The 6,572-nt window shown below is 48.2% G+C and overlaps 1 long non-coding RNA gene across 1 annotated transcript; it reads right to left on the bottom strand.

Moving 5' to 3' along the window:
• Positions 1 to 1,573: 1,573 nt before the first annotated feature.
• LOC109369000 lies at positions 1,574 to 2,830 on the bottom strand. Its single transcript, XR_002117552.1, has 2 exons — positions 2,789 to 2,830; positions 1,574 to 2,303 (listed from the first exon to the last, which is right to left on the bottom strand). It is a non-coding gene; the product is annotated as an uncharacterized LOC109369000 (long non-coding RNA).
• Positions 2,831 to 6,572: the final 3,742 nt, after the last annotated feature.

Raw genomic sequence — 6,572 nt, 5'->3', positions numbered from 1 at the left:
CCACTTGAAAAATAAAAACAGAAATTTATGACACACAAAGGAGTAGGGTTGTTCCTTCTACAGTCTTAGAAAGTTTGAAAGCAGTTTTATGTTCTCTCTTATCTCTTCTCAGATTAGAAAGGCAAGATGAGCACCTTGATGTGTGTAACGCCAGTATCTATCATCTTCCAGCCTGGAGACTTTATGAGTTTGGTTGTCATTCTGAAGCCCTCAGTCTTTGTCATGCTCCCTTTAGTAAGGCTCTTACTCAGACACCTTCTGTGCATGCCCTCTGTGATATTATCACTCACCATTGTCCTCCACGCTGTGACAGTAAAGGTCACCTTTTTATGTTATTTCCAGAACACAATTGAGCCTGGATGACCTACAAGCCCTGTATGTATGGTCAGTGCTTACAAACAAACCTCAAGCTTGTGGTCCAGCCAGCCCTTGCTGGGGCCTGAGCTCCATACTGGGCTCTAGGATAAGAAATGACTGAAAACATAAGAGCTGGAGAGCATTTCATAGGTGCAGGAACAAACAGGATCTCCTGGCTGAGGTGGTTCCGGCCGTGAAGGAGACCACCGTGAGCTTTACCTTGGGATAAAATACAGAGTTCTATGTGCCTGGGCTGAAGCAGATGTGGACTTGATCAACATCAGGCTAATGGTGGAAATGGGTACCCAGCTGTAACACGATGGAAAGCACAGCAGTCACAGCAGAGCAGCAAAGTCCTAGGCTGCAGCAAGTCACAATTTGTTCCAATACAACAGCCATGGGCACAAAAATAAAGGGAAGAAGCTGCTTACCTTCAGAAGACCTCAGAAAGAAACAGAGAGATCACCAACAAGAAATGCTTACCTCCACTGCCAACCTTTAAATGAGGACTGGGAAGGGATGGATCCTGGCTCCACCCTTCTGGTCACTCAGGTACATTGCATGCACCTGAGCTCCCCTGGGTTGGCTCTGCCTTCCCACCAGGTGCTCAGTCACTAATTCAATGACCAGTCATAACACAATCGGAAATGCCAGTCCCAAAGGGCATCACTGCTGTTCCTAACTGCAGTCGTGGAAATGTGAAGAGAAATTAAATGTGGGGCCTTTGATTTGCTAAGTTCAAACCTGAGTAGGCCTTTACCACTGAGCAGGCATGGCTGGAGAGGCTGTGGCATGGGCAGTCTGCCATGCATGGGGCTGTTCTTTCACTGTAGATGTAGGATCTAAAGCTTCTCAATAACTACAACTATCCCAGCACTTCGGCAACCATAATTGAAGGACCTTCACTTGGCTGTACAGTTTTTCAAACGAGTTAAAGCTCAAACTAGACTGGTCTGCAGGCTTGTAATAAAGGACGGCTTAAATGGAAGGCAGTGTGTGAACTCACCTCCATTGAGAATTTATTCTGCCTTTCCACCAGTTTCCATCCTCTGGTAAAAGAGATTTGAGCACAGGCAAGATGCACTGCTGCATGCAAAACTCAGCTCACCAGTTCACCCATTCACAGTTCCTAAAAATAGCAAACATTTCCGCTCGCTCTTGAGAATTCTGCACTATCTTCAGAAGTGCAAGATGAAGGATCTTTAACTCAGCAAAGATGGGGAACCCTGGATATAGACTGTGCCTTTGGGATATTTCCTTAGAAATATACAGCATCTAGCATATGGTGTGTCCATGCTCTTGGGGCTGATGTGAGGCGGGATTTGTGGCTTAAAGAACACATAGTTGCCAAAAAAATGATGGTCCCAGCTGTTCAAGCAGTTGTTGATGTCTGCCAGCTACATCAGTACTGGTGGTCTTCTCATCCAGGGCCGATGCACAAAGGTGATTATGTGGCACTGTAATTGCTGGTAGAAACTTCGTCCTGTGGAAGGTCTTGAAGAAAAACTCTTCTGCTAGGAACCCACAAAATATAACTGCCAAAGGTTTCTGTCTTGTTGAGACCAGGCCTAGGTGCAGCTGCAGCAAGTGCAGGAAGAAAAGGTCATGTCCTACACAAGGCAGGAAACATTCCCTTACCTCTGCCCTTCCCTATTTCCACATCACGAAGTACACTTCATGTATTTGTGGGGTGTTTTTCATCTTCTGTGCAGGAAGATCAGTAGCACTTCTGGTTTGTTGTCCAGTTTGCTTTGTTCTCTCTTCTCTCATTCTGATTCTTGCTTTTTTTTGGTGTTGTTGTTGTCGTAGATTGGGTTTGGTTTTTTTTGTTGCTGTTGTTGATGATTATTTTCTCCTGCTTTGGAAGAATAACTGTGTTCTTCAGGGAGCTGCTGGTTTGACAGAAGAGCCAGCCCTGTCCCCTCCTGTCAGCAGCGCATGGAGACCTGTAAGATTTTTCCACCATGATGGCAAAGCGTGGGGAGGAGTGGCACTTAGCTGATAACTGTGATGGAAAGGGAAAGAGCTTCTTGTTCCCCCTGCCACAACAGCTCCTCAGGGCCAGAGGTGACACAGCTAAGTGGTACTGGTAGAGATTTATTCTGGATGCTCCCTAATGCTAGTTCTAATTGTGGTATTTACTGATGTGGGATACTTTCTACAGAAATATCTATCCAAGCTCCATTTGCTAGATGCATCTGTGTGCTTGGAGAAGAGGTTTGAAATATGCCCTGGTGCTGGCAAAGCCCTGCTTTCTCTTTCTTTCCCTGTTTCTACAGAAAGGTAGATGTAACCTGATTCACTGCTTTGCTACTTCACTTGTTGTTTAATCAATGGATATACAGATGGTGTGTGTATGTATATATATATATATATCCAGGAGCTTGGCTAATATAATTTATATTGGAGGAAATGAGAGAAAGTCACTCACCCTGTCCTGGGCTCACAAGATGAACTCCTGATGGAGCAGATCTCCAGAGAGATCCTTCCCCACTGGCAGTCAGCTCTTAAATGGGTCTAGGAGAGGTGCAGCCAGGCTCCACCCCTTCCTGCAGCACAGGTGAATTGCCTTCACCTGTGCTCCTGTGGCTGACTCATTGCTCGCCTCAGGTGATCAATCAAAGGTTCAGGCCGTGATTCAGCAGCCCCATACACTTGTGCAGACCCCTCAGGACAGCACTGATTTCTCCCTCCATGTCACAAACCCAAAGATGGAGGTAGCAGACAGATGAACACCTAGCAAGTGCTGAATCATTGGATACCATGCACCATGGTAGCTATAGACCAGAAGCCATGATCTGTAGATACTTTTGGCACAGTGCTATCACACTGTGACTGTGGGACTTGGAGACAGGGGTGTCCACAGGAGAAAAAGGTTATGGTGTAGAGCTTGCAGCGGAGCAACAAGTAGGAGGGTACTTCAAATGAATGATTTAGTAACAGAGGACAGCGGACAGCCATGAACAAATTCCTCCATGGCCTCTTCAGGATGATTGCAGTCACAGCGTGCCAACTCCAGCAGCCTCCAGTGGCTCTTTTTTAGCTCAGAACATGAACTTCAGAAATAAACACTGTTGGGCTCTCTCTGGAGTGCAGAGAGCTCCTGAGGAGGGGAGGGAGACCCGGCTCTTGGGGTCCTGGGGGTCTCAAGGCTGCCTGTCATCTGGAGGGGAAGAAACAAACTCCTCAGCGAGCATCTTCCTGTATCAAATGTGCGTCTGCCTTAATGAGACTCAGCAGAGATGGGTGACTAATTCCAGAGCATTCATTTATTCGTGAACATGGCTTCAGGTAGATTATTCAAGAGCACACGATGGTGTCTTTGAATGCGTTTGCTGCTAAGCAATTGGCTTTCCCAAGCTCCATGTTGTGGCTGAATGGTCAGATAATTCATGTGATACGGTTTCTGCTCCCGACTGGGTGAACTTGCAAGCACAAATGTCACCATTTGTGAGCATAATTTTTCCCCTTCATGTATGCCCCTGACATTTGCTTTCCATTTACCTTTTTGCCAGTAACATGCAATCACATTTGGTGGGATGGAACATTGCTAATGGACCAGAGAAGGAAGGAGTGGAATGGCCCATAGTGGGGCTAAATGGTACCTTTTGTGCCCAGAGCTTTGAGAGAGGCAAAGGCTTCTCATCTCTCCCAGGAGCTCCTCTCTGGTACCCAGCAGCTTAATTCAGAACAAGTGCTTCAGAAACTTGCTGCTGCCAGGAGACCTGTGCACTGCTGCAGCAGCAGATGGGGTTAATACCACACCTGTGTGACAGCAAGCAGTGAGAGGAGCTGGAGCTGTGCCTCCCACACTCCAGGCTCCTGGTGGCACATTTGCACATGGGGAAACATCACAGGATCCTGATATCATGCCAGCAATACCTGTGCCCTTCATCACAGGGCAAGGCACTCCATTTGAAGCATGAGCAACCACAGAGGAGACAACCTGCCATGTGGAAATGGTGGAAGTGGCTGATCTTTGGCTACAGGCTGAACCTGACAAAGCACAAGCTCAGACCTGATGGGCTGGTTCCTCCTCTGCAATAAGCATGCAGGGAAACCCTATTGCTTTGGAAGAGCCCCCAGGCCATGAGTATCATGAGATATGAGGAGGGCTCATTTTCCACCAGCCTCAGCAGTTGTTGTGACACCTTTTCACCTCCGATCCTTTCATACCCTTGGTGTGGATGCAAAACCTTTCTGGATCCCCCTTTTCTCCCCGTGCCTTCCAAGCTGGCTGCCCCCAGGACCTCCCTGCTGTGACAAGAGCTGCCCAGGGAGGATGGTCCCAACTGTGACACCAGGGTAGTGTCCTGCAACCCTTGTTTCGATGCACAGAACATCAGTTTGGGTTGCTTCTCTTCCCAAGGGCTTGCAAAGGGACAGCCCCAATGGGTTGGTAGGCGCAGTGGAGCAGAAGGGCAGCTCAGAGATGCTCTCCAGGTTCAAGGACTGACAACCTGCAGATGAGGGTGTTGCCCAGCTTCCACCCTGCATTGCCTCGTGTGCCTCTCCAGGGGTGTTTTGATCCTCACCCTGCCCAGCTACAGTTACACATCTGCTCTGCCTTCAGGCCCAGAGGGCTTTGGAGAGCAGCCACACACAGGTGTTGGCCAGTGTTAGTGGGGTGCAAGAGGAAGGGAGAGCCTTCCTTCAAGGTCTGCTCTTCCCCTGCATCCCCTGCCTGGATGGTGCTGGTGGGAGGGTGTGGATGGTATCTGAGCTCTGGTACCCTGCTCTGTGCTGACAGTGCCACTGTAGCTCTCCTTCTTCCTAGGAAAAATTCCTCCATGGAAATCCATCACTCCATGCCTGATCTAGAGAGGTAGAGCTCCTTAATTATATTACTTTTTTAAGATAAAGATCAGAAGCTGATACACAGGGGATTGTGACTGAAGATTTCAATGACTTACCATTTCAGTGGGTAAAACTATAGCATCAGCAACTGATCCTCAGCAGTGTTTCTGGCAGTTTTGTCTTCCTTTCCCCAAACTTTGTTACGCCCATATGACAACACCCCCTGGGGAAAGCTGAGCATCCCCACTGACCTGGTCTTACCTGGCCTGGAAAGGCCCCCAGCCCACCAGACCTCAGAAGGCCTTCCCCAGCTCCCCAGGAGGCCACCAGGCCACCCTCTGCCCTGTGGCATGGAAGGACTTCCAGCAGATCACCTTCTCCTTTATCTCTGTGTCTGGAGGAAGAAGTCCAGCCTTCACTGATCACACCATTTCAGACAACCTCGGAAACAGCCTTGGAAAATCAGCTCCTGCAGCTCAGCCACCCTTGTCCAGGCACATCCCCCTGCCTACCACTCCATCCTCTGTCCTGCTCCCACCTCCCCAGGAATAAGCAAAACCCTCCCCTCTGCAAGCCAGCAGGGGTTAATGCTGTCAGCCATGACGTCAGGATCGCAGTTTGCCCGGAGAGTCCCCCTCCCCATCCCCAAACTCCCTCTCTCCTCCCTTCCTCTTCTGACTTTGCAATGAGCAGCAAAACTCCACAGGAGCTGCGGCAACAGCACTAGGGAGACATTGAGCCTCCCTCAGAGAGTGGCTCCTTCCACAGACAGAGATTTATTTATTTTTTACACATGCATATATGTATCTATTTATTTACCGGGTTGCATTTGTTTTTCCCTTTTTCCTTTTTTTTTTTTTAACTCTTTCAGAGAAGCCCCAAACCATCCAAGTGATGAGCCTGAGCTTGCCATAAAATAGAATAACAGCAGAGTGGGGTGGCACTGCTTCCCCTTCCCCCTCGGAAAATAAAGAGGGAGGGGGGAGCAGGTAGATAAAATCCAGAATAAAATTGTATTGCTCGATAACTCACACCTCCCCCCTCACACACACACACGCACACAGACACACACACCACTCTCTTTCTCCTCCTCCTCTTCTCTGAAGGTGGGTAGCAGGAGCCATGCAACATCTGCAGAACCGGATGGCAAAAGAGCAGGAGGAAAAATAATCCAAGTGGAGTGCTCAAGGGACACTGAGTTCTTCTTTTTTTCTTTTTTTTCCTTTTTTTTTTTTTTCCCTTCTTCTCCTTCATATCTGCATACCTGTGAGATTCGATTTCATATTTTGCTAAGCTCATTTTGGGGCATTTTATTTTTCTTTCTCTTGGGATTTTCTCCATTGCCAGAGGATGTCTCTTGTTGAAAGGATGCTGAAAGGAAGAAGAAACGAATTCTTTGACTGGCACTGAAGGAGGGG

This window comes from Meleagris gallopavo, chromosome 9, assembly GCF_000146605.3.
Source record: "Meleagris gallopavo isolate NT-WF06-2002-E0010 breed Aviagen turkey brand Nicholas breeding stock chromosome 9, Turkey_5.1, whole genome shotgun sequence".
Taxonomy (NCBI): Eukaryota; Metazoa; Chordata; class Aves; order Galliformes; family Phasianidae; genus Meleagris; species Meleagris gallopavo.
This window is presented reverse-complemented; position numbering and strand designations above follow the sequence as displayed.